General features: G+C 43.1%; 1 long non-coding RNA gene across 1 annotated transcript; it reads left to right on the plus strand.

Annotated features, from left to right (window-relative positions):
• The first annotated feature begins 918 nt into the window (after positions 1 to 918).
• Positions 919 to 2302, plus strand: LOC306800821. Its single transcript, XR_013773927.1, has 3 exons — positions 919 to 1311; positions 1469 to 1582; positions 2020 to 2302. It is a non-coding gene; the product is annotated as an uncharacterized lncRNA (long non-coding RNA).
• The last annotated feature ends 23869 nt before the right edge of the window (positions 2303 to 26171 follow it).

The following is a 26171-nucleotide window of genomic DNA, read 5'->3' on the forward strand; positions in this document are numbered from 1 at the left end:
TGTAATTCCCTGCATCCACCTTCTTGTCCTCCTTGAAGAAATCAGGACATCTGCTTTATTTTGTTTCCCAGTAATGTCCCCCAGTTAATGTGACCCTCCAAAGACAATAAAGAGTTGCCTCACAATGACAATGTCAGCTCTGGCTTCACCTGTCAGGTTCCATGGCCTTCTGTGTATCCAGTTAGTTTAAACATTCCCTGTCTTGATCTTCCTTCACCAAGGTAAGTATTTCCCTTGGTTTCAGGAACCTGGAATTCCTGAAGGCAGATATTATCCATAAAAAACAAGAGTTAGTACATGAAGACCTGTGTGTACTGCAAACTTGCTTGAATCAATGTGTATTTGCTTTGCCTGAAGATATTCTGAAAACCACAGCTAAGTCATAATCATAATAAGTGACTGCCAGCCACTGCTGGTGCCCTGATCTACCTTCAGGAGGTTAATTGGCACAGCAGTCACCTGGAGTCTGTCAGTATCACTCTCTGCAGCTCCCCCCTTCAAACAGTCCTTGGACTTTAGCCAGAATCAAACTTCCAGTTCAGTTTTGGGAGAATTTGTTAATTTTAAAGCTTGGTGACAATGAGTAGATTGGGTTGGACAGCCTGTTTAGAACAGACTAATCCAAGTTATTCCATCACACAACCCCAAATACCACTGACTTTATTAGCATGCACTGGAAGGGCAGCCATAAGTTACTGAATGTATCAGAGTTGTCACCTCCTTCCCTCTCAGCCCCGTGAAGATTTGGAATTGGCTAAAACACGGCAGGTTTATGAGTGGAAGAGAGCAGGTGAAGGGATTTTGAAACCACCCATCATCACCTGGCAGCAGGAAGGGCAGGGGCTGCAGAGCCCTGCTCACCCACCAGCACTGCAGCTGTGTGCAGCCCTCCTGCTCCCAGCACATCCACCCCGCTGCATGTTGTCCCTCCTCTTTCCATTAGATAAACAGCTAATTGTTAAATTTATTTGTGCATTTACTTTGCAAGGCATCTGAAACAAAACCCCCTCACTTTAGTGGAATGGCTTCCTCTGCCTTACTCTTCTCCTTTCTCCCCTCTCACCTGAGGCTTGCAAAATCACATCTGTGAAGCACAGAGGTGTTAAGCAAGAAGCACTGAGGAAAGAAAATCTTACAAGCAAATTAATAATTCTGTATTCATAGCAGGGTTTGAATAATGGTCCCTGGAACCACATGCTGCGAAAGGAGGAGAAAACCAAACACTGAACAGATGCTCATTAGAAAAGCACCAGCCATCCCAAGCCCTGAAAGACACAGGAGTTCTGTGGGGAGAAAACGCTGCGTGACCAGGTAATTAAAGCTCTGTCAGTGCCACAGGGGACTGCAGCAAGGCTACTCTGGCTTTGCAAGCCTGGCACTCTTAAAGCACAACTGCTTGCCATTTTCTGGGGTCAGAAAACAGGGATCCAGCTCCCCAGGATGCAAATTGTGCTGTGTGTGGTTCCAGGAACACATTCCAAGGGGGGGGCTGAGAGCTCAAAAGAAGGGGCTTCTGCCACTTGAGCCAACAGGAGAGCTGGCAGCAGTGTTTGGTATCCTCTCACTTGCATGCAGAATTGGGGTAAGATGCTTTGTGCTGGCACATACCTGGACCCCTCTGACAGTAAAAAGGACCCTGAAGTGCCAGACACCAGTGGGACTGACTCCCTGGGTGTTTTGGTGAGACCAGTATTGTGTTTCTGTGTGCTTGTGTTTTCCCACCTGCACAAATACACAATTCTACCAGGATGTTTTAACACAGGTGAAATAATACATTCTTCCCTGCCTCCATTTTGGAAAACAGTGGAACTACTTTAGCAGCAAGTTTGGAATGAAAAATCAGCTTCACACAGACACTCAAAATGAAATATTTAGTGTCTGATGGGTTTATCTGGCACAGCCATCGGCAGTTTACAACAGAGCTGCAGAACAGAAGCATTGCACAAACCAGCCTTGCCCTAAAATACTGATGTTCAGATTGAGATGCCCTGATTTTATTGCTGGTTTTGTGGAATACAGGTGCTTAGAGGGAATGACTGATCTCCAGATGTGTTGGAGAAGAAAGAGTAATTGCTGTTGCATTGTAATCACTCCCAAAGCTTTCTGCAGAGAAACACTGGAAGACAAAGCATTTTTGCACTCTACTGAGGTGTAAAAATATCACAAACATGGACCAGCAGGACTGGCTCTCTGAACCTGTAGTTATCCTGCAACAGTTTTGATTCTGGTTAATGAAAAATGAGTGTTGTAAGCCAATGAAGGCAAAATTCGAAAACATCCACTGGGAAACTCCCAGGAATTAAAAAAAAAAAAAAAAAAAAAAAAAAAAAAAAAAGCTTCTGTTATTTTCTGGGTTAATTTTACTCCTTAAAGCTCCACACCACACTTTTCAAGCTACACAAATCCCCAGCACCTCTGCACACCTAACCCCATCTTCTGAGGCTTCAGTGATAACTTTTAGCCTATGGCATGAGCGGGGGAAGGTACAAAATCACCTTTCTGCAGGGGTGAGAGAAAGAACACCATTCTTTGGAAATTTCCCCTCTCCATGTGAAATTTATTTCCCTTTCCCCCATGTCTCCCCAGGAGGCACTCCTGTGGCTCTAGGGGAGCCAAATCCTGCTATAGCACTGCACCCTTCTTGCCTCCTCAACCTGGTTATCTGCTCTGAGCCAAAGCCTTGGCTTCTGCAGCTCTCCTGAGTCACACTCACAGCACTGGCACCTTTTGTCAAAGGCAACAAATTTAATGCAGAAATTTCTGGGTTGTTTTTTTTTTACTTCTTTTTGCCTTCTCCCTTCCCCTTTCTCAGAATGAGTGATGAGCATGTAGAGATGTTCTGTGCCTACAGATTTCCTGTGTGACTAGCTTTAATGCAAGGCACTAAATACTGCAGGTCTGTCTACCAGGAAGAATAAGAGCCTCTGTGTGTGTGTATATATAGCTATACACACACCAGGATAATTATACATGTATATAGAGAGGGAGCACAATGTAAGTACATGATTTACCTTAGCCATGCAAGGTGCAGCTGAGATCCAGCTCAGTACAGCTCAGTAACTAATGCAAGACAAAGCACACAAACAATATGTGTCTCAGGCACAGGTCCCTTTGGGCCAAGGTGCCCAAAGTTTGGCACCTTGTTTGTGCACTAGCTTGCACTAGTTTGCAGCAGCTCAGCCCTAAGAGTCACCAGGTTGCTGTATTCATGTCAGGTGAGAATCAAATGCAATAATTAACAGCCTCCAATGTATCACCAAAAAAAAAAAAATTGTCCAAGTTTTGAATTAATTACTTCTTAGTATATGTACCTCTAGGAAATAAATACATTTTGGAGTTTTTTTCAAGAGTCCTCAAGCAAGAGAATGAATATCCATGCTATGGTATAAAAAAACACCATCAAAGTTCCCATTATTACCAAACTCTCAGCTTCCAAAATGCAATTCTTTTTGAAAGTGTAAGGGAACATGAGCTGCCCACTGCTTCACAGACATTTACACCTGGATTTTTCTTCCCTTTAAAAGAGATGTACAAGGAGTATTCCAATAGGTGTATCCTTTGAACCAAACACTATTCAGAACTGCAAGTGGTGCCTCATTTTGTTACTGCTGCTTTGTATCACCAAGGCAGCTGGGCACAGACTTAGGGTGGTGTATTAATTAACCTTTAAATAAAAAACACACTCCCATTTGACTGGAACATCTTGCTCCAGTCTCATGTTGCCATCCCTTGGAGGTGGAAGCTGGCTTCCAAGGATGCACTTACTTGTATCAGGGCTCCATTTTGTCCTGTAGAGGATGAGAACATGCAGTTTTCAATTGAGTATTGAAAGGATAGAGGCATTGCCATAATTCTGCCTGGGACGTGGCCAACAGGGAAAATCCAATAAAGTCACAGTTGCTCCTTGCCTTCCCTTCAGCTCCTGTACAAATCCCAACTCCCTGAGCACAAGTAACATTACCATCTCACTTCCACCTTACCACACTTGCACATCTCTTGTATGCTGGATAAATGGCAAGATGGGGAGGACTCTGTGGCTGCCCATGCTACCATCTTCATGTCACCTTGGAACAAAGAGATGTTCTCTGAATTTTGCAGCCAGATTCACTATTTTTAACTTAAGTTCCTCTTTCCTGCCTCAAAAAGACCCCCCAAACATGCACCATATTCAAGCCAGCTGCTAGCATGAATTCAGCCTATTCATGCCACCTGTTTCTCAGGTAAAAAAACAAATTCAGGTTATCTGCCTGACCCCAGCCTTGCTGAAGTTGGTTTTGCAGTGCTTGCTAACCCAAAGCCTGACCCTGCTGCACTCCCCAGCAAAATTTCCACCATCTTCAAAGAGGTCCCAGGACTGGTGCAATGACTCCCATGGGCTTGGCACCAGGCTTTAAATCACTGTACAAAGTCATTTGAGAAGCTGTCGGCAGTCAGAAATGAGTCATTAGTATGCTGCCAACACAGTATTCAGTGACAAAACCCAGCTGCCACTGTAGTCAAGAATGCAGTTTCTTCAGCACTACTGTAAGTCTTATTAGCATAGAAATCAAGTGTATGTATGTAATTGAATTTCTTTGTCACATCCTACTATGAGATTTTCCATCAATCCTGATTGTTGCTAAATTTGAACTAACAGCCCATATTTGCACTTAAGCAACATCTGAAAGAGGACTACACAAAGAAAGACTTTCCTAAGTCAACACATCCTAGAAAACAGCAGCTGTGCAAAGGCAGAGGCAAGCAATATTTCATTTTCCTCCCTGTAGCACTCTATCTCTTGGCACCTCCACTTTAAATCTGGATTCTGCTGGCAGCTTTGCATTTTCTCCCAGCAGAAAAGAGCTGTGATGCAGCCAGTGAGGGAGCAGGGGCTGTCCCCAGCAGGAGAGTCTGTCTGCAGGGTCTGCCAGGATGTTGTGGTACTGCTGATCAGGAAGTGAGATAATGCTGTAGGTAAAGTTCATTTTAGATCACTGGTAAGCTCAGCTCCTGGAAAAAGAAGAAGTAATAAAGACAAGAGGGGAATATTGGAAGTGTTGAAGAGCATAATTTCTGGGTTGACTTCACTGACATAGTAATAGCTATTCAGAGTAAAATGAGTCTCAGGAACAGATACTCAGGTTGTCTCTGCAGGTTTGGGGTGTGCTGGGAATGGGTAAAACTGGCTAATCCAGCCTGGAGTGAGAATGCAGCCACCATCACTGTGGCTGATTTTCAGTGGTTATTTCTCAAAGGACTACATTCATGCAGTTAAACCACCTAGCCATATCTTCCTATGTTTTCCAAGCATAACTGTGGTCTAATCCACAGACACCTGATGAAGCAGAAAAAAGATGTTGGGTGAGGAAACTAAATACCCTTTCCCTGCACAGATAGAGGGTCATGGTAGACCTTAATTAGGTTTGGTAACTAATGGCTGTATTGTGTACACATCCCTCCAGCTTTGCTGCTGCAACAACACTTCTCCAAGGTCACTGTCCCAAGCAATCTACAAAGTCATCAGCCCTTGTCCATAAACTTGAAACCAAATCCTACAACTCCCAACCCCTAATACTGGGGTGGGTCGAGAACCAGGGCACAAAATGCATCCAAGAACCAAAGGTAGGGTCACTCTCCAAAATTTCACAGTTCATTCTGTCACAAGATTCTGACATGAGCCAATTTCCCCTGAGATGATCACAGATTTTCAGGAAACAGGACTGTTACTCCTACAGCTCTCAGGACCTTTGTAATGCAGGATTTTGCTCCTGGCTTTTTGTTGTTGTTGTGGGGTTGATTTTTTTTACTATTTTTTATGATGACAACCACAACTAAATAGAGACAATAGGGGAAAAATAACTTTTAATATTGGATGCTCTGTAAGTGGCAAATCATAGTCAGATTTTTCCCAGTATATTGCAATACCACATGATTTCATAGTATTATGAAACTGATATCATCACCCACTGAAGGGAGTGGGCAGACACAAAGTTCACTTCAGGGTCCAAAATTCCCCACTGAATTTTTTCTTCAAGAAATAAGCTCCAAGACCAGGTGTCTTCTAAATCAGCCAGAAGGAAGGAGTGAGCTCCTCTCCGCCCTGCCATAGGACAAAAGAAGCATCAAGGAACAGCAAACTCCCACCATGAATCATGACCCTGAGCCTTGTCTTGCACTGGGAAGCCCTAGGAGGTGACTGGTCAGACATTCTTTTTAGGGAATCATGAAGAAGAAAGGGAATGGGTAGGCTGTGTGTTTGGCATTAGCTTTTCCTATAGTTTTCATCCATGCTGCTGTTTAATTACTTCACTTTAGTCAAATTGTGTAACTGTGTCTCCCTTTGGATTGCTATAAAATTGACTTTTGTTCCAGGCTGGATTTACCATTATTTAATTTTTCATTGTCACTCCTAGGAATTTATTTTGCCACTATGATTTCAGTTATTGTGAGCTCATCCCCTTTCAATTTGGCACAAAATTTCGGATATAGAAGGTAATGGTCACTACCCTGTGACTTCCTTTGCCTTCCTGGCTCAACAATGCCAAACAGGTGCCAGCCTACCCTCTGCAAAGAAGGGTGAATTTTGGAGGCATGGAACAGTTTCACTTAGAACTTGTAGAATGCTCTCTGCAGCAAAACCTTATTTCTGCAGGAGCATGATCCCAGCCCTGTCCCTGAGCTGGTGTTTTTGGCACCAAGTGGTACAAAACGGGGGATTCCTCTGACATCACCATCTGTCAGTTCCTGTTGCAGACACTAAATATCCCCAAGGACATGGAGTGCATTTGCTCCAGCAGAACACTTAGCACTAGCTAATATTGCTGCCAGCCTCTCTTGGGGAGTTTTTTCTGTTTTGGTTAGTTTGCTAATTTAGTAAATATTTAGAAATCTGTGTTCTGACAAAACTGCAACACTGGATACCATTCCCTTTTGTTCAAAATTATTTACAGAAATAGGCACAATTATATCAAGATTCCTAGTTAATGTTCACTGGGCTAAAAGCAAGAGATCCTAAAAAGGGTAAAAACAGGGTGAGAGGGAAAATGGGAATTTGTTACAGCAGTTCAACAGTGCCTTGAAGCCTTTGTAGCTGAAACTATTACAGAAAACTTGTTTCCAAACAAAAATCAGAAAGGATTCAAAAATAAGGCAGGGAAAATGAAAGTTCAGGACAGCGTGTCAAATGTGAACATCCAAAAGGTGAAAGAAGGATGGGAAGAGGTTCCATCTAGCACCTGTCACAGAAAGCCAGGCTGTGCATGACTGTAAGGAGACATCTCAAGGTGTCCCTGCCCCAAGTGCTTATCTCCAAGGGAGCCAGCAAACCATGGGAGCAGCACCCACTGGACAGGGTCTCCAGAGCAAAGCAAACACAGCTGACACCAGACAGCCCAGGGCCAAAGCCCAGACTGTTTCAGGAGGAAATTCTAAATCCCCACCAGTCCCTAGCAGGCCTGAACACCAGAGAACACAACCCAAAATGTCAACAAGTAATTGTGGTGCCCTCAAGGGAACAAATGGCACCTGGTGGCAACAGGAATTTTGGGCTTAGCTTCTGACTACCCAGCCCAGGAACTTGCTGCATGGCTTTTTCTCCCAGGAATGAAAAAACCCAGGAAGGCTTCCTGGTCCCTGCAGCTGCTGTAACTCTGCTGAGAGCAGCACCCATGGTGGATGATTAAAAAAGGGTTCAGCTGTGTCCATAGGATAATTCTCCAGCCAGCCCACAGGCAGGCAGCTGCCCCTCAAGTGCCCAAGCAGAGGTCAGCAACTGTACAACCTGGAATTACTTTAATTATAGGACAATCACTTTCTACTATTGAATAACTACCTATTTTACACAGGACCAACCCCAGGGAGTCAGCTCCACTTCAAAAGGAAGGCTAATAGCATGGTTTGCAAAGCACACACTTGGCTTCTTTGAGCCAGCTTATCAAGATGGTTCTCCAAGCAGCATAATTTACCTTCTCACAATGCAGGTCAAAGCACAAGGCTCTCAGTGGAGGGATTTCCTCCTGGGTAATGCATTAGGGAGACAATTCTGTGGGGAGGCATTACTGTGTTTTAAGTCCCCCTTTAACCAGCCCAGGCAGCACAAAGAGCACAGGGAGGGAAGTCCAGCACTTCCACACAGTGTTACACCACAGCCCAATGTGAGTGCTCCCAGGGAACCCCCAGGATAAACCCACTGCAGCTCTCCAAAAGAATTAGAGGTAATTATCCTCTCTTCTGTCAAGAGTGTGGGGATGATCCATAGGATTTGTCTCTCTGTAGAGGAATCTGTGGATGCTGTATCTGGTCCTGAACATTATTGAGGGGGCTGCTCTTCTTTCATGGTACAAGAATCTTGAAATACGAAAGGAGCCCTCCTGCCTATCACATCCTCCATAGGCTTCTTCCTCTTAACATTTCCCATCATGTTTCAAATCTTTGCATTCCTCCCCTCTAGACAATTACAGTTGAGTAAGATTTACACTCTTCCACCATGGCAGGATAGGTGTCTCCTCTGAAGAGGGCTGAGCAGAGTAAAGATACTCAGGGATGCACTACATGTATTTGGCTTCTCTGAAATGGGAAAATAAACAATGACAGATCCCTGTCACATGACACCAGATTATATTTGAAAGGAGCACCAGCACTATTATCAATAGTGCAATTGATGTGAGGCCCAGCACACCATCTCAATGTACATTACAATGTGTGCACCAAAATAACATGGAGAGCTGAAATGCATTAGGACAGCGGCTGTACCTGAATCTGCTGATTCAACTCTCAAAGCTGCATTTAGCAGCTGTACTCTTTGAGCCTTGCAGATGTCTATTTTAATCATCTGTCTTAAAATATCAGCTGGTTTTATGCCCTATTCTGAGGCTTACCATCCCTCACAGAGGCTGAGTTGATTTCTCTAGGCACTGCCATCCAATCAAAATTGCAAATGGGCAGGAAAGGGAGAATATAAGAGCAAGTTGCTTTTGTTTGTAGTTATTTCCACACATCTTGTACTGCTTGCAGCTGAAACACCTTGGGAGGGCATAGCTGCAGAACCTGAGCCTGCCATCTGAATGAGACAGAGGGACTTTTTCCTTGGAGCCAATTGAGGCAAAATCCTCATTAAAAACAGAGATTCAAGTCAGCAGAGACATTCCTTACCCAAGACTTCCTCCTTCTTCTCTGACTTGCTGGCTAAGAAACATGGCACTGAAGAGCAGAGAAGCTGTTCCTTTTTGTGGGAAAACATCCTGCCATAAAGCAGGCCAAGGATCCTTCCTAAGCCACACTCACAGCATCAGCTCACCAATTTCTGCACTGCCCTTTTGGGTTACTTTTTTGCAAAAACTAACAAAAGAAGTTCATAATATTGTTCATCTCTTGTAGGCTCTTCTCCCTCCCATTGCTCTGCTGACCTACATACTGACCATCCAAGGGGTGCCATGCTCATGTGGTCTTAGTATTTTAGCTATCCTCAATGCTTCTGCAATTTGTGCAGACACGAGCCTAGGATCACCTGTAATCTTGTTAATTGTTAGAGTTATGGTCATTAAGGACATTTTAGGGAGCTCTCTGTTTATAGGAGTTTCCATAAACACTTTCAGCCAAAGCAATTGAGGCCAGATTCTATATACAACTCTTCATGGACATCCAAAGGAGTGTGAGGTGTGGGATCTCATGACCTTCTGCCCTATACTCTCAACCATGGAGCTTTTCTCATCCATGGTCCATGTCTGCTGCTTATCATCATGAAGCCAAGGTCTTTAGCATGTCTCCTTGTGGCTGGAATAAGGAGGAAACACCTAGGAGGAAAGGAGATTGTAGCAAGTTGGGCATCAGCCTCTTCTCCAGCCTCAATTTGTACATGGGGGGATTTAGATTGGATATTAGGAAAAAAATTTCTTCACTGAAAGAGTTGTTAAGCATTGGAACAAGCTTCCCAGGGAAGTAGTTGAGTCATTATACTTCGAAATATTTAAAATCTATGTAAATGGGGTTCTTGGAGACATGGTTTTCTGGTGGACTCAATGATTTTAGAGGTCTGTTCCAACTTAAACAATTCTATCAATCTGTTATTCTAAGAGGTAGAAATGCAGTCTGGGAGTGTGGGTCACAGCCCAGCAGAGGTGTGAATGGCTTTATCCTGGTGACCCCTTCTAACAGCCATAGGAAGGGTGTCTGGCATAAGCCTGTCCTGGCCAGAGCTGATGCCTATCTCCCACATTGCAAGAGTGGGTGAGGAGGCTGCAAGCCTCGTGCCTGAGTCTGCCCAGGGAGGCAGTCAGCCTTGCTCCCCAGGGCAGCAGCTGCAGGTGAGGCAGGTGAATCATTCCCCTGACTCACAGCAATCTTTCTGCTACAATTGCAGCCTTCAGGATGGGCTGAGGCCCTTGCCCTGGTCAGCCAGGCCTTGCAGACACCAAGCCAGACCTTAACTAGGCACCTGTGTTTAGAAGGATGGGAGGAGGCTTGCCCTCCAGAGCCAGCAGCCTCTCATCACAGCAGAACAGCTTGGGTGAGTTATGGTTTCTCGTGAGGCTCCAGGCATGAGTATGACTCTCCCTATATCTGAGAGAGCCAACTTACAAACACATGCTGAGGGCTTTTATGCTAATAAATGCTAAATAAATTTTAGCTGCTGTTTTCAATTTCCAAAGCCTGCTTTGTCAGTGGAAACCCGCGTCCTCCTAACCGTGGCATGGCAAGCTCTGCTGACGGTAATTCCAGCAGTTACAACACTTCACATTAGGTGGTCCTATCTCGGGAGAGGAGACAGCTGATGGATGGGGAGGGGAAACTGATACAGCCCAACCATGAGGTCTCACTGCCTGCCTGGGAAATAAAGGGCACCAAAATATAACTGCGTGGGAAGGACTTCTAAGAAGAATTTGTCCCAAACCATTTCTGGAAACTGATGATAACATTATTTACTCAAATACAGGAAGCTTGAGATTGCAGTGAATGATGAAAGGGTGAGGGGGAGAAATATGTACTTTCCCCTCCCCCCTCCCAAAAGATAGAAGTAAAATCCCCACCAGCAAACCCCTGGTTGTTAGGCTGTGCAATCAGAAGCTGATATATCTTTCTGTGTTTGTGCATGTGCACCTCCCACACCCCCACACTCTGCCCATCCTCCTTTGGACCCTAATGCCAGGGGTTCTTTCCAAAGCCCGGCACAGTATCCCACAGAGAAGAGTCCAGCTGTTGGGATCTTTCCCAGAAATGAAACACTGCTGCATTGAAGCTTTTCTGGTCTTTCAGTAGTTAACCTGGGATACCCAGAAACTCTCTCCAATGAGAAGGAATAGGAAGCAAGGGGATGTGCTTAAAAGCTTTTATTTATTTATTTATATATTTGTGTTCATGTTTATGTAAATTTTGCATAAATCTAGATTGAACTTTGGGAGACTGATCTCTCAAATACAGAATCCAGCTGTTTGAAATCACGAGGAATGCACATTCCCACCAGCAGTGTAAAGCCAAAATATAAAAAGGGAGATAGCTCAGCTAGCCAAAAGAGGGGCAGAGAGGGGAATAGCTCTCACAGACCAGCATCCTATCTCCTTGTGTATTTATTTTTTTATTTCTGCTGCTTACTCTGAGGGGGTGGAGAGAAGGAGGGGGAATAGATATTGGTTGTTTTAGAATCTACCACAAGATGAAGCATCTGTCAGCATCTGCTCAAAGAGATTCCCAGCCATGGTCTCTGCTCAAACCCAGTGACAACAGTACAGTCCCCAGGTGTTTTACTATGCTGACAGACTGACTGATTTGGAATCAGCATTTTATTTATCTCAGCAGTGCCAATCAGCCCAGCCACTGTGAATCTGCTGGTAGACCAAAGAGTGCCTCCTCAGCACACTCCATGGCTCACTGTACCCATAGAATTATGGAACCACATAGATTGTGTTGGAAGGGATTTTAAAGGCCATCTAGTCCTACTCCCCTCAGAGTGACCAAGGATATCTTCAACAGGTTACTCAGAGCCCCATCCAACTTGAATGTCACCAGGGATGAAGCATCCACCATCTCTCTGGGCAACCTGTTCCAGGTTCTGTTCCTCACTGTAAAAAACTTCTTCCCTATATCTAATCTAAATCAATCCACTTTAGTTTAAAACAATTACCACTTGTACTATCCCAAGGCTAGCTCAGCTTCTGAGGGGTTTTAGAAAAGCTGAAGATCACAGTTATTCTGGTCTTGGCTTCATGGCACACTGACAGCATTCTCAGTTCAACTGCAGGGTGCCAAGCACCAAGACAACACAAACTCTCCATTTTCTTTTGTCTATCCTCAAAGCAATTCATCTTGTCAACTTTGTTTGAAGGAGCTGTATGCTAGTACAAGTGTCAGCTGCAGACCCTTCTGCCAGCATCAGGCCACATCCTCAGCACAAGCTCCACATTGTGTGTTCTGTAAAATTTAGTGGCAGTGTCAGCACACACACATGCACACACCTGATCTGTGCACACACATATGATGGGGCACTCCAGTGAGAGCTGCAGTACTGCTGACCTCTGAGGTTCAGGCTGCCACTCATTGACTTCAGGGTGAGTTATATCTGCTCCTTAGGCACAGAAATGTATGTAACATCTCTGCAGAACACATTAAAGTACCTGCTACAGAGATCAGCCCTCCCTTCCCAACTATTACTTTATCAAAAGGGGAGAAGCTAACCTTCTGAACATTCTTTCAAGCACTAAATTAATTTTCAGGTTTTCAACAACATTCTTTTAGTGAAATCAGTGAATAGTATAGTTATTACTACAATAAAGATTATAATAAAGGTTTTGACAATCTGCTTTGATGCTTAAATGTAGAATTGGGATTATAATGCAAAAATGTCTGTTCAAGTGGGAATAAAACTAATGTCTTAGGGCATGTATGTACCTAGCCTTGCACCCTAAATGAGCTATGCAGTACATGCAAGTACATGGATTAACATCTCTCCAGTTAATATAGATAATCGTTTGTACAGATGCAAAAATGTCTTGGCAGAAAGGAATAACCAAGGGTTATTAACCAGCAATTCAGAGGTTAATTACTATCATTGAGAAAAATATCCCACTTCAGACACATCAACTTTAAAGCTAGTTGGAAGTGGCCCTCTAAGAGGTGGAAGCAGCAAACAGCCATAAATAGAAGCTGTTCAATCTGTGATATAATAAGTGTGATGTGATACAAAGTCTGTGATAAAATTTCATTGTAAAAGTGCCTTGCCAGAAGAGAGAAGGGGCAAATCAGTTCAATGAACTCTGAGAGCCCCTAAACCCAGATGGATCTCTCACTGCTGCCTAAGGTATTTTATCCCCTGGCCTGGCACAGCTCCGGGACTATGACAAGTACTGTGACCTGACTCACAGCAGCACTTCACAAATAACAGGTGAGCCCTGATTCCTGCAACACTGGGGCTCTGATTTCACCACTACAGAAAACTCCCTGGGTTTCTGTACAAACCCTCCGCAGCTTGGGGGTGGATACTCTCTGCCTGCATAACCCAGTTTTCTCTCCTGTTTTCCAGACAGGAGCTCAAAGGGAGCAGTGCTCCCCCAAACCTCCCTGATGGCTCTTCATCCTTTCAGCCACCAACACCCCTTTTCCTAGTCCTCAGGATGGTCTTTGCTAGTTCTTGTTCCGTGGGTAGCTGTGGCTGAGCACAGAGAGGCAAGGATGGCACTTGTGGGTGGATACACCTTGGGGCACAAAGTGAACACTTCAGCTGAGCACGCGAGATTTCTTCCTGCTGGCTGATGCATTTCAATGTCAAAAATCATGTATTAGTGTTTAGATTACAGGTTTTTTTTTTACATTTATGGTGCCTGTGTTACAATGACACCTCTCCAGAGCCCACTGGTGACTGAGTGCTGGTAATTAAGATTATTCAGATCATCCTTATTTATGCCTTTTCCCTGTGAAACTGCCTTGATGACACTTCCCTAAAATGCTTCTGCAACACCTGCCACTGCAGAGAATCACTAAAGAATGAATTACAGTCACGATTAAGTTTCAGCTTTCAGAAAAAAAAATGCTTGAACTAAAACCCATCACCTGTTTTGATACAAATTAAAAACATTCGTTTTCTTCAGTAAGTCATAGCTCCAAACACTGCAGCACCTTAAATTTGAGCAGATGTTCTTTAGTCACAGCTATCTGCTATTACTTTTTCTTTGGCTAAACAACAGTGCAGTTATCAGAAGTCATGTCAAAGGGGCTGACATTAAATAGAGAATGTCATTAATGTTATGATTCCAAAGAAAAGTGAGATTTCTTTTATATTCGTTCATGACTGTGGCTGATAATTGCTTCCTGTCTTACACCTACGCAAAATTCATGAATATAATTAGAGCAGCACAGTGCTGAATTCAATCAGAAGGGAGTATTGATTTGTGTATAAATCAAAAGCCATCTTCCTCCAGTTCTATTTACATGGTGGGGGGGGGGAAGGACTTTTCTGACAAAGCTGCAAATGAAGAAACGATAGTGTATAGTAGAAAACCTCACTTGTAGATTATATGGCCAGAAGGGAATATGATAATCTAAATATGTCTACATATCAAACCACAGATTTCCCAAATTAATTAAGCTTTTATCTACAATATTTTTTGAAGAAAAAACACCCACTTATTTTGGTAGGTTTTCAAGTGCATAATTTCATTTACATGCACATAAATTATTTCCAAGTTCTGTGCAGCAGAGCCTGCTGCCTGGAGCAGGAGCAGGTGCTTCTGTTCTTGGGGTGCACATCCAGGTGACTATTAGTCACTGGCAAAAGCAGAAGTGCCAGCTAGCACTAGGAGTTGCTAACAGGAGTGGGGAGAAAGAGCTGCAATTTTTTTAGCTCACTTTCTTCCCCTGCTAAAGCCTCGTCATGACTGGGGGACACATAATGAACTTTGCAGTAAAGACAACATGAGAATGGGGTTCTTGACAAGCAAAACAAGACCACATCAGTCCCTCTGCTATACATCCTTCACCAAGTATTCAGCTCAAATTAACTGTCTTGGGAGCATTTGCAAGTTCTTGACTTCACCTGAGGCTACTAGCAATTAAAGCTTGTTGTCAGCCGAGAAAGAGTCGATCAGAATCAATGGCTGCATGGTTCTACATGGATGGTTCTTTCTAGTGAGCCACGTAAATAATATGGAAATTGATTTTGTGAAGTATTCTTAGATGTTTCAATAAATGTATAATAACAGTCTATTTATGAGGCCACAGTGTAGAAAGATTAAAGCCTGATCAGTTGTGACGTGCCTTCATTTTTAAATTGGAGCCTGTTTGAAGAAACACAATCTATGCAGACCATAATTACATATATAAAGTTATGTCAGAATCTGTTCTGCCACTATGCAAGATTAAAAACATTGCTAGAAAATGGCTAACTAATTAATCAAACTGGCTTATTCCCAACAGCATTCATTTGATCAATTGCACCTCAGTTCTACTTTTATAGAAATAGTCAATCAAAGAGAAAAAGCTACTGCCATGGAAAGTGCTTTAAGAAAGCGCTTTAAGAAATCACAATAAAGAGTGCATTTTTTTTCCACTGCTTTAACTTAATACTATTCAGAAATTTGAAAAAATAAAGTGTAAATATCCTATTTCCAAGTATCAAGGAAAAATGATGGATGAGGGGCACTGCCAAAGCACACCCTATACATGAATATATACAGCACCTACCTCGTTTGCCAAGTGTCATCCTCCATAGATAAAAACAGAGCAAGAAATACTCTAAGTCAAGACTTAAGAAGCTGCATTGCATTAAGCACTTGTGTCACTGAGTTTGTAGAAGATACCTGAAGAGTAGCTATTGCTGGGTAACTAAGGACTTAAAGCTATGGAAATATGTTGCAGGGTTTTCCTTGAAGTTTCATTTAGTAAGTCTCCTGCCAGAGTCTCAAAGACATTATTGTTGTATTCCTGTGCCTGGCAAGCAATGACCAGCTCTGTGGGGCATTTACAGACTAAGGTTAAGAGCAAATGCTCACACATAATTTAGAAGAGGAGTTTTACCTCTCAAAATGTCATCCTGAGCAGACAGCATGTAGCTACCCAAAAAGATGATAAAAGGCAAGGGATGGCTCCTGCAGCTTTCTCAGGTGTAGCACCTCAAGAAGCACAGAGCCACAGCAACATCTCCCTTCTGAAGATGAAAATGTTGTCCCCTGGAGTGTGGAGGGCCACATCTTCATTTCTCTCTACACAGAGAGCACAATAAGTCTTGTTGAACCCAGGTTGGTTGAAAGAATGTTAAAAACATAAAAGGGATGATAATGTAATAAAATCATCAGTTTTTCAACAAGGTTCCTAACTACAGCATATTTTGTCAGTTAATAAAGGAATATCTAAGGAAATTAAATGTATGATCAAACAGTTGATTAAAAAACCCCCACTGCCTCAGAGAGCAATGTCAAAAGACGTGGTAACCCCTAGCTTTTGGTCTTGGATCTAGAATATTCATAGAACAACCTGGGGAAAACATGCCTTCCCATCCCTTCCTGTGAAGCAAGAGTTTTGGGCAGATGGGTCTGGGAAGGTAATGAGGCAAGCAAGAAACTAAACTAGAAAATAACTTTATTCTGTAAAGTGAAAACCACTGTATACAGAACATAAAGAAGACAGTCCTTTTAAACAGTCATAGATACACAAGTCCTTTTATGAAGATTTGATTTTTCTCCTACTGAATTAAAGGTGATTCAGACAGTGAGCCTACCAAGGTGCCCTGGAAACCTTCTCAATAGCATATGTGCATATTGACTTGTTTACCAGCTTGAAAAATTGAACCCTGACTGCTCACAGCATGACAGCCTAGGATGCAAGAAGGTGACACTCTCTTCTGTGTACAGAATTAGTTAATCCCCATCTGTTAGTGTGCCTACAATTCTAGTCATCTCCTGAAAAGAGACCAAAAGCCAGGCAGATAATTGAAACACAAGATGTTTTAAAATGCAAAAATCTTTTCTCAGGCAAGCAGCTGGAATAATTTTTGCCATTTTATCTCCTTTTTCCTCCCCCAAACATTTGGTGAATTTGTTTTCTGACAGGGATATTTACTAGACAGTCATGTTCTATGAAATGCTTACAGAATATCTATAAAAAGCAGGTCTGAATGATGCCAGCACTGATATTGGCATATGCAGCCTACACCTTGCCAGTCAGGAGACACTGCATGTCACACACACTCACTGAAGAAACAGAACACAGCTGAGAAGGCCAGGGAAAAAGAGAAACATCACCAATATGAATGGGTACACAAAGTTCTCCAGGAAGAGAGATATACTGCATAATTTGAAGATGTCCATTTGGCCAGATGCCATCATAAAGCCTAATCAGCAAGCAGGATCTCCAATGAATACTTAGTTGGGGAAATACCTGGGGTGAAGATGAGAAAAGCCAGCCCAGGCAGGCTCTCCAGCAGGATCACTGCCCAAGGGCAGACAGCCCTTCTTCCCAGCTGCTGCAGGGAGCAGCAGCAGCTTTGGTGACACAGGGACAGGAGAAGCCTCAGGGGCTGCAGTGTGGGATCACACTGCTGCAGCAGGGCCAGGGCTGGCTTGAGTCCAGCTGACAGGGACATGGCACTGCTGGCACACATCTGTACAGGCACTCCACTGAGGACCTCGATTCTAGGCACGTTTAAGACCACTTAGCATTTTAGCAAGAGCTTTGCAAAATGGCATTTTCCAGCTGATGTTTCTACAGTGATACTGGGATGGTTCCTGTTCGTTTACCTGCCTATGGCCTGATTATCTGAGAGAATGTTCCTAGCAGCATTACGAAGAGTGAACTTTATTCTTTGAGCACTTCACACATGGCTAAATTTGACTAAGGCCCTTCCAAAATCCATAGTCCTTAAAGGCCTTGGAATCTGAACTATCATGCCAACTAATTACTTAATATCTGTGGCCCAATATGCAGTAATTAATGTAGTTTCACCTTCATTTATTCAAATTAGAATTAATCCTGAGTATAGGCTACAGAGACTTACAAAGATGAACTGGCTTACGAATGGTCCCTGGACAATTAAGTTTTGTTCAAATGCTTCCTGAATTACACATGTATGCCACATAATAAATTAAATAATGTCAGAAATTTCATCTCCGTGGTAAAAGTGTCCTGACGTAAGGACTGTTCATGTTCCCCAAACGCAGCCATTTGTTCACAAAAGAAATCTCCAGTTACAGCCTCCCCTAGAAGCTGTCCTCCAGCACAGGAAAATTAAAATCCCTTCATTTCCTAGTGAGAAGGTTTTGTGACAAAGAAGTCTGGAAAGAAAAGGGAAAGCTCTTATATTCTTTATTTTTATTTTTGTTGCTTGCAAAATTAATAGTTACTACATAGTAACCAGCATATGAGCATTGAGAAATTCTTTTATCTCTCTTTTTTCACAAGGCTGCTTTCCCACGTGAGATTGATGTATGCAGACAACCATTCACAGTGTCCACAGGAGACCTGGTACATGACTGAGGACATCAGGGTGAATGGGAGAAGTCACCTGTGAACACTGCAGTCCTGCTTTAAGCAAAACATCCCAAAATATGACCCTGTTGCATCAAGGGAAAAGTCCCTTTACCTCTCTCTGCCTCAGCATTCCTGCTGCTCTGGTTCTCACCACACAATGATCAAATCTGATTATTTGATTTGTTCATCAGAGGGCTGGAGCACCTCCCTTTTGAGGACAGGCTGAGACAGTTGGGGCTGCTCAGCCTGGAGAAAAGAAGGTTTTGAAGAGATCTTATTGCTCCTTCCAGAACCTGAAGGGGGCTACTAGAGAGTTGAAAAGGGACTTTTTGGGAGGGCCTGTTATGAGAGAGGACAATGGGAGTGGCCTTAAACTGAAAGTGGGCAGGTTTAGATCAGCTATTAGAAAGAAATTCTTTACTGTGGTGGTGGTGAGGCTCCAGAGCAGTTGTGTGTGCCCATCCCTGGAAGTGTTCAAGACTAGTTTGAGCCATGTGGTCTCCCAGAAGGTGTCCTGCCTGTGGCAGAGGGGTTGGAACTTGAGGTCTTTAAGGTCCCTAACAACACAAGCCATTTATGATGATTCAGTGAAAATCATTAAGGTCCAGCTTTCAGCTGGAATCATCAGGGCTCTCCTCATGAGAGCAGGACAAAGCCCTTTGTGAATACACTCTTTCAATACCTAACAACCCAGTGATAAGCCATCTGAATAAAGTGGCTTGAAGGGGTTATTCTCCAAATCTGTGGGAACTTTATTCTGAGGAATTCTTCTCCCTTAACTGTCCCTTACCTCTCTTCCTCACACACTGTCAAAGGGATCTGGTTCCCCGTGGGCACTCTCCAGAGAGGTTCAAAATGGAGATGGAGGCAGACAAGGAAAGAGCTCTCACAAGCTCCTGGCAATACTGCTGCAATCTGCAGGAAAATCCATAGAGCTGGAAGGAGAGTGGCAATCAGAAAGTTCCTTGTCTATAAGACAGCAACCCAGAGGCACTGTGAGGCTGAGGATAACACACAGGAGGGAGCTGGGGAGAAAGAATACAGATGGGTTTTGTGAAACTGTCCTCTGCTATTTAACAACCACTGCTAAACACCCCGTGTTTAAAATGTCCTTAATCTGGAAACTGTCTACCAAATGCAGCCTGAGGGCAGCTCTCCAGCTTGCCTTGAAACATTAATCTGCTATCAAGACAAGGAAAACATAAAAAACCAGATTTTACAATTAGGCAGGTAACAGCTCCCCCAGCCCCTTGTTCAAGTGGGAAAACTAGATGAGAGGCAGAGTGGTGAGCCCAGGCAGATGCTGCAGGCTGGGCTGGGTTTCTCTCAGCAGGGTAGGGGTACCTACCCATCCCTCTGGGGTAGGGCTTGTGCCCAGCAGCAGCTCTGCCACAGGACAGGGGCACTTCCTGGCCTCCTGACCCTCGAGGGGGGAGCCTCCAGGGCAGCCAGGTTTCAGCATTCAGACATGTGAGGAGGAGCACAAAGAAGCCATTTATGCTGCTGCAATTGCAACATTAGATTTCAGTTTTATTCCCAAACATGAGCTGAGCTCTCAGTCATAGACGGGCTTTTTAATCAGCCCTGGCAGAGATGAAAAGCCTGAGAAAGAGAGGCAGTGTCTGTGCAAGAACAGCTCATTTACATTAAATAATTATCCTGAAGGAGTGAAACAGCAAGGGCGTCAATTTTTTTAATTATAAAGAAATAACTGTAGTCTGGAGGAGCATATAGAGTCCTAGCTTTCCCTGCAAGTTACCTATTTGCAGTAGAACCCAAGCAGTAGGTCTGAGAGATAAGAAAATATCTGTTTGTTATTATTTTGAAAACAGAGTACTGTATGAGAGGAAACACTGGGAAATACTTCTGCATTCCCAAAAGGCTGCTGCTTTTATAATGTCTCCTCTGCACAGTGCGATTATCACAAACATAAATGCTAAAAATACAAGAGCTGACACAGAAACACATTCTGTAATCTGTTAGGAATGAGTCTGTCAATGAATGTCTGTGTGTGTGTATGAGAGAGTAATACAGCATTCTCATACAGGGGGATCTGACTGCTCTTGTGCAACCTGCTAAGTGCTTCCTCTTCTTTGATATTGCTTATTTAGTACAAAGAGAAAGGATTGAACTCCAGTATTTCCCCATAAAAATTACTTCTGAGATGAGATGGATAATAATAATAATAGTACCAAGTCCCCACATTAGGAACTTTTTTCCATTGCCAGGAATTTATGATACAGGCTGCAATCTCTTCTGGTCTTTTTGGATTACTTCCCTGGATGGAGCTGAAGCCCTGAGCCTCCTGGCATACAGCACAAGAGCATTTTTTTTTTTGGAACATGAGCCTTCCACTGCAGGCTCTGTTGCTTCCATGGAGGAAAGTGCCAAAACCTGTGAGATCCTGCCTGTTCCTGCCGCAGTCAGGGCAGTGCTCAGCCATTCACTACTGCTCCTCAGCTCAGGGCAGGGAGCACTCTTTAGCTTTGGATGGGGCCAGTAGAAGTGAGATGCTGGAGAGGAGGCATAGCAATGGTCACTGGTGGAATAGGGCAAGGAAGGACTCCCACAGCCAGGAAGATGAGCAAAGGAACAAGGCTGGACTTCCCCCTGAGAGCACATGGCAGCTGCTGCTTTGCACCTTAGCTTTGCCCTGTCACCAACACCAAGTGATGGCATGGTTTATCAATTCACATAGCCTGGCTTAATTTTCACACTGGTAAAAAGGTCTGAAATATTGGTTTCTATCTGCAAGTGAAAGCAGGCTGTGAGCTGACAGTTAGATAGCATCCTCCTGCAATGATCAGAATGATCACTGGTGAGATCACAGCAAATGTAATCAATACAGAGCTTTTGTGTTGCATATGGTTACAGAAAAATATATAGTAAAACAACAAACTATACAATTATAGAATGAAATTAACTACATTAATTCCTTCATATGCCAATTCTAAAATTTTCTTGCTGTCTTAAATTCCCAGTAGATCTCCTTTTCAGGCCCTGTAAGTTACTACTTTAGAAAATTTAAGACTTACAATAGTAGATATACAAATCAGACCATAGTGTTCATCTGTACAAATGTCTCTGGAACATGACCATCAGGAACACTGATTTACATTTACAGCTCTAGAAAATGAATTTGGTGCCATGAACTGTGTCAAATACCCAAGACAGCATAGCAAGAGCTAATGTGCATAATACATTAAGCTAATGGGATTCAGTCAAGGGTGAATATGTCTCTTTGGACTAAGAAAGCATCAAGTCTACTCACGTCTTCTGAAAGCTCTGCAGCCTGCTGAGTGTTTCTGCTATGGGCATGAATGTGAAACCAGAGCAGGAGAGGAAAAGATGCAGAGAGTATCTGAAAGAACAGGGATGAAAAGATATCAAGGAACGCCAAAAAAGACCAATTATTTTCAGCTGGGTTAAAAAAAAAAAAGAAAGAAACTCCAAAATTTTCCTTCATATATCTATTTTGAACCAAATCCATCCTTGAAAGGCTGAGCACTGCTTTGACAGAATATGCTCAAAATGGCCTTGTTTAAGGTGAAGAGAATTTAAAGCAGCAAACTTATTTTTTATAAACATGGGTGAAAAAATACTTCCCTCTACTCTTTTAGACAGATAACTTCCTCCCACCTCTATTGTGCCATGAAAGGAAATAGGCAAGTAAGTTCAAAGAAAAGACCGATAATTAAATCCGAAGTGTAAAGATAAGTACTATTGATATTAAGGGTTATATTTTAACATTAATTTTTACTATTTCCACAGATTAATAGAAACAGCACCACCAACATCACCATCTCCCCAACCCTTAGCCAAGGCTTCACACAGGCTCTTGTTGGCTTTGTCCTCTTCCTATAAGGAAGCAAGGAAGGAGGAATTTGCCTTTACTTACAGGCAGCAGATGAGGCAGGTTCCCAAACACAGAACAGCCCAGACAAGAGTTTCTTCTGCAAACTCTCTGCTTGTAAGGACTGAATCAGAACTTGTCTTCAAATATCTACACATCATTTTTTAGGTCAGCTCTTAACACTGGAGCTTCTCAGATGTTTTATATGTAATATAGAAGCATGTTTCCTCTACGGCTTGGCTCAAACTTTCTTTTATGGCAGTGCTTTATTTCAAGACTTCAGAATTTTCTCTTACTCTCAAAGAAATAGAATTTGAAAAGATGAATAAATAAGGTGTGAGATAAATAATGTGTAAAACTCCCAGCAGATAATTTAAGTGTTAGCAGGCCCCTCTATATGTTTGTGTTTGTATTCAAGTACTAAGCTCACTATGTCTTCAGTTCCAGCTCTTTGCATTCATGTTCTTCCTTATGAGTATCTCCTGTTTATCTTGTCCACATCCCACCAGCCCACTCAGATGTGCCTCTGCTTTCCTCTCTTTGGCTGCCAGTCTGATCTCAGCCACTTGTACCTCTCCTGTGCCATCCTACGTGCTGGAGCCTTTCAGGAAAGGTTTTGCCACACAGTGCCATCACAAAGACATGTAGGATACACAGGACAGGAGAATATTCTCAGGCACACCAGATTCACTTTTACATGAGACTCACAAATACTCAACACTATGAAAACTCTGCAGTATTTTCCAGTGGACAGAGATATTTAGTGGATAGTGTTTTCCTGAGTGCAAAAAAGCCAAAATAAATTAAAATATGATAATAACTCTAAGCTAAACACTAACTGGTCATTGGTCTGCAATGTAGTTGTATATTTATATGCTTAAATATTGGTGTAAAATAGTCAGAAAATTGGTTTTCTCTGGAAGATGTGACACAATCAGTAAACTCAGGAAAAGCTTAGAAAGATGATAGATCTAGCTTGGTGATCTAGCAGCCAAATTCTAGCCACATTTTAAGGGAAGATGGAGATATCAGAACTGAGACAGGCTATGAAATATTCAAAATACTTGGAGGATTTGAGCAGTAAAGCTTCCTTGTCAGCAGAAGATACTAAATCATAAAGGTCCAGATTATGCTGCACAAATTCTTGCCTTGGAATAAGATCCACAGAAATAAATTAAAGGAAAATAACAGGACTATTCAAAGGCTTCATTATTTTCACCAGAAGGATGTTAAAATCCAGTCTCTAGCACAGCTGATTTAGTTCCTTCCCCTATTCCTGAGATTGTTTGCAAACCTATAATCAATCACACAGACCAGTATTTAATTAAAACCCCAGAACTGAGCTAATATGAATACTGTCATGACCTCAATGGCATCGAAATCTGAAACAAGAGAAGAAATTAACTGTGGTGAATTAGACAACCATTTAAACAAAACCTGAGCAGAAATGGGTAACCCCCAGTGAAAGCTGGGTGCAGGAGAAATGTTGGCAGGAGAGGCTAAGTTCTTACCACTGGACTTGGGTAAGTAGAGACAGGCTACCCATCAGCTTCATTTAACCCCTACTGAACCAAATTAAATCCTTATTATGGGCAGTCGTGCACAAATAAACCCAGCTGAAAGACAGCAGGCAGCAGATCTTTTCTGGAAACAGACACATCCTATTTTAGTGGGCCACTGTAGACACTGATGCCTGATGTACAACGAAATGAGCATGAGATAACATTTTCAAAATAGCCCGTGACACTCTTGCATGGGGTCTGTGGCATCCTGATGAGTAACGTCCGTCCTTATCGAGGTGCGCGCGGCTCGTGGCCAGGAGCAGAGTGGGCTCCAAATGCCAGCTCCAGGGCTCCAAATGCCAGTTCCAGGGCTCCAAAGGCCAGCTCCAGTGCTCCAGCTAGCCCTGGGGCAAATGCCAGCAGAGCCGTGCCCACTCCATCACACGGAGCAGCACGGGGGTCCCTTCATGGTTCCCCTGCCCCAGAGCTGTGTGCCCCTCCAGAGGGATGGATCCCCACACCACAGCACAGGGACCAGGAGGGCACTCTTATGCTAATTGAAAACCCTCTTCCTCTGGAGACACATCAGCTCTTCCACATTGCCAGGATGGCCAGGCACATGGTATGAGAGTATTGCTGCAGGTCACAGACCAGAGGCCTGTAGAGAAGGGGAGAACACTGGAAGGGTGGAGGCCATGTTCAGCAGGATTTTGTCATCCTTGCACTGATAAACTCCCTGAAAGGTCTGGCACCAAACCCAGCTGGCCCCATATGAAACGTGTCTTCATGGAAGGCAGAGTGATGCCAAAATACTCATAGCTGCCCACATTTCATGCCATGAGTGGAAAGAAAATAAGATATGAGAAAACTCATGGACCTTCTCATTAGAAAGACATGATTCATGTTTTCAGTGCCACAGTATACATGTTCTTATCATCAAAGTTTACAGTAGCAATAGCAAAGTTTTTGGCACAAAAGAAAAAAGAATTGTTTACATTGAAATATTTATTTTCTTATTAAGTTCTATGGATAGATAATGCACATCAGGAAAAACATCAACATCTTTTTTCTAAAAAAATCCCCATTTTCCTCTCTGAATCCTAGTCTTCTCTTCTTCCATTTCCCTCTAATTTCCCTATACTCACAATAAAAAATTAATGTGGAAAGTACGGAAAATCAAATGATGAATCCAAACAGATAGAGAACGGCTCAGACCCTTTCACAACCCAGTGAGGATTTTGGACTAGGGTGGAGGGGGATGGAAGCAGTTCAGTTCAGGTTACTTGTATCACATTATGCTTAGGAATTATTATTTTTCACTTGAAAACAGTTACTAGGTAAAAGGAATTACAGGGTATACCCACAGCCTTTACAACCATATGCTGTTCTTCATGAATCATTTCCTCTGAAGTTAAGGAGATGAGGTACACAATCATATCATTGCACATGCTTGTATAAAAGGTACAAAAGGCCTTTTCTTTTGAAGTTAATAGCAGGAGAATGAAATAATCTCTCCTTTTTTTACAAGAGAATAGTTTCATTGTTCGGCCCACATACTTTATTTGTTGATCTGACATCTGTAACAGTGAAGTGGAAGAGGAAAGGGAAGCGGATGAGAGAAATAAGTGAATTAAAATATTTGGGACAAGCTTTTGGAGAACACTATACAACTATGCATGAGTAAACTTGACGTGATCTAAGTAATAGCACAAATAATTAAGCACTGAGGGAAAATGTCCACTCTGATCTGGTTGCAAACATTGACCTCTCTCATACCATCATCCTTCCTACAGCATTATTATTTGCTTCTAGAGCTGTTCCCTGAAGACCTAATTCCCCTTTGTGCGTAGACAAAATTTCCACTGCTGCCTCTGAGAGTTGTTTTTTTACTAAAATGTGTTTGTTTCTGACAGCAGCTCCTTGTGCTGAGTTAACTCTTTCAACTTAAATTTGGTTCCTCAGTTTTAGATGCCCCATGGGGTTCACACCATACTGCTGTGGAGGGTGCTGAAAATATCAACTCCTGGGCAGGGCTAGGGAGTCTTGTCCTTATTTCCATCCCAGAGTCCAGGTGAGGGGCAGCCCCAAGGTGTGAACCAAAATGTGGCTGGAGGGAGCCTTTACATGTCACTTCTGCCAGAGAACACAAGTGCTGGCACCTGCAAGTCACTGCAGCCACGGGTTGAGCACCTTCCTTCAGGGGAATAACTCACACAGGATGGGGCTGTCTGGAGGGCTAGCAGCCACCTGGCTTGGTGGCCCTTCTCCTGTCACCAGGCAGTGGAATTTGTGCTGGAGGAGGAGACTGAGCTACATAGGAAAAAGCATGCCCCAAGATTTGCAAAGTTCTGCTGATGAAGGCAACACTCCTAGCATTCTTTCCTTCTGCC

Source organism: Erithacus rubecula, assembly GCF_903797595.1.
Source record: "Erithacus rubecula genome assembly, chromosome: 4".
Classification (NCBI taxonomy): Eukaryota; Metazoa; Chordata; class Aves; order Passeriformes; family Muscicapidae; genus Erithacus; species Erithacus rubecula.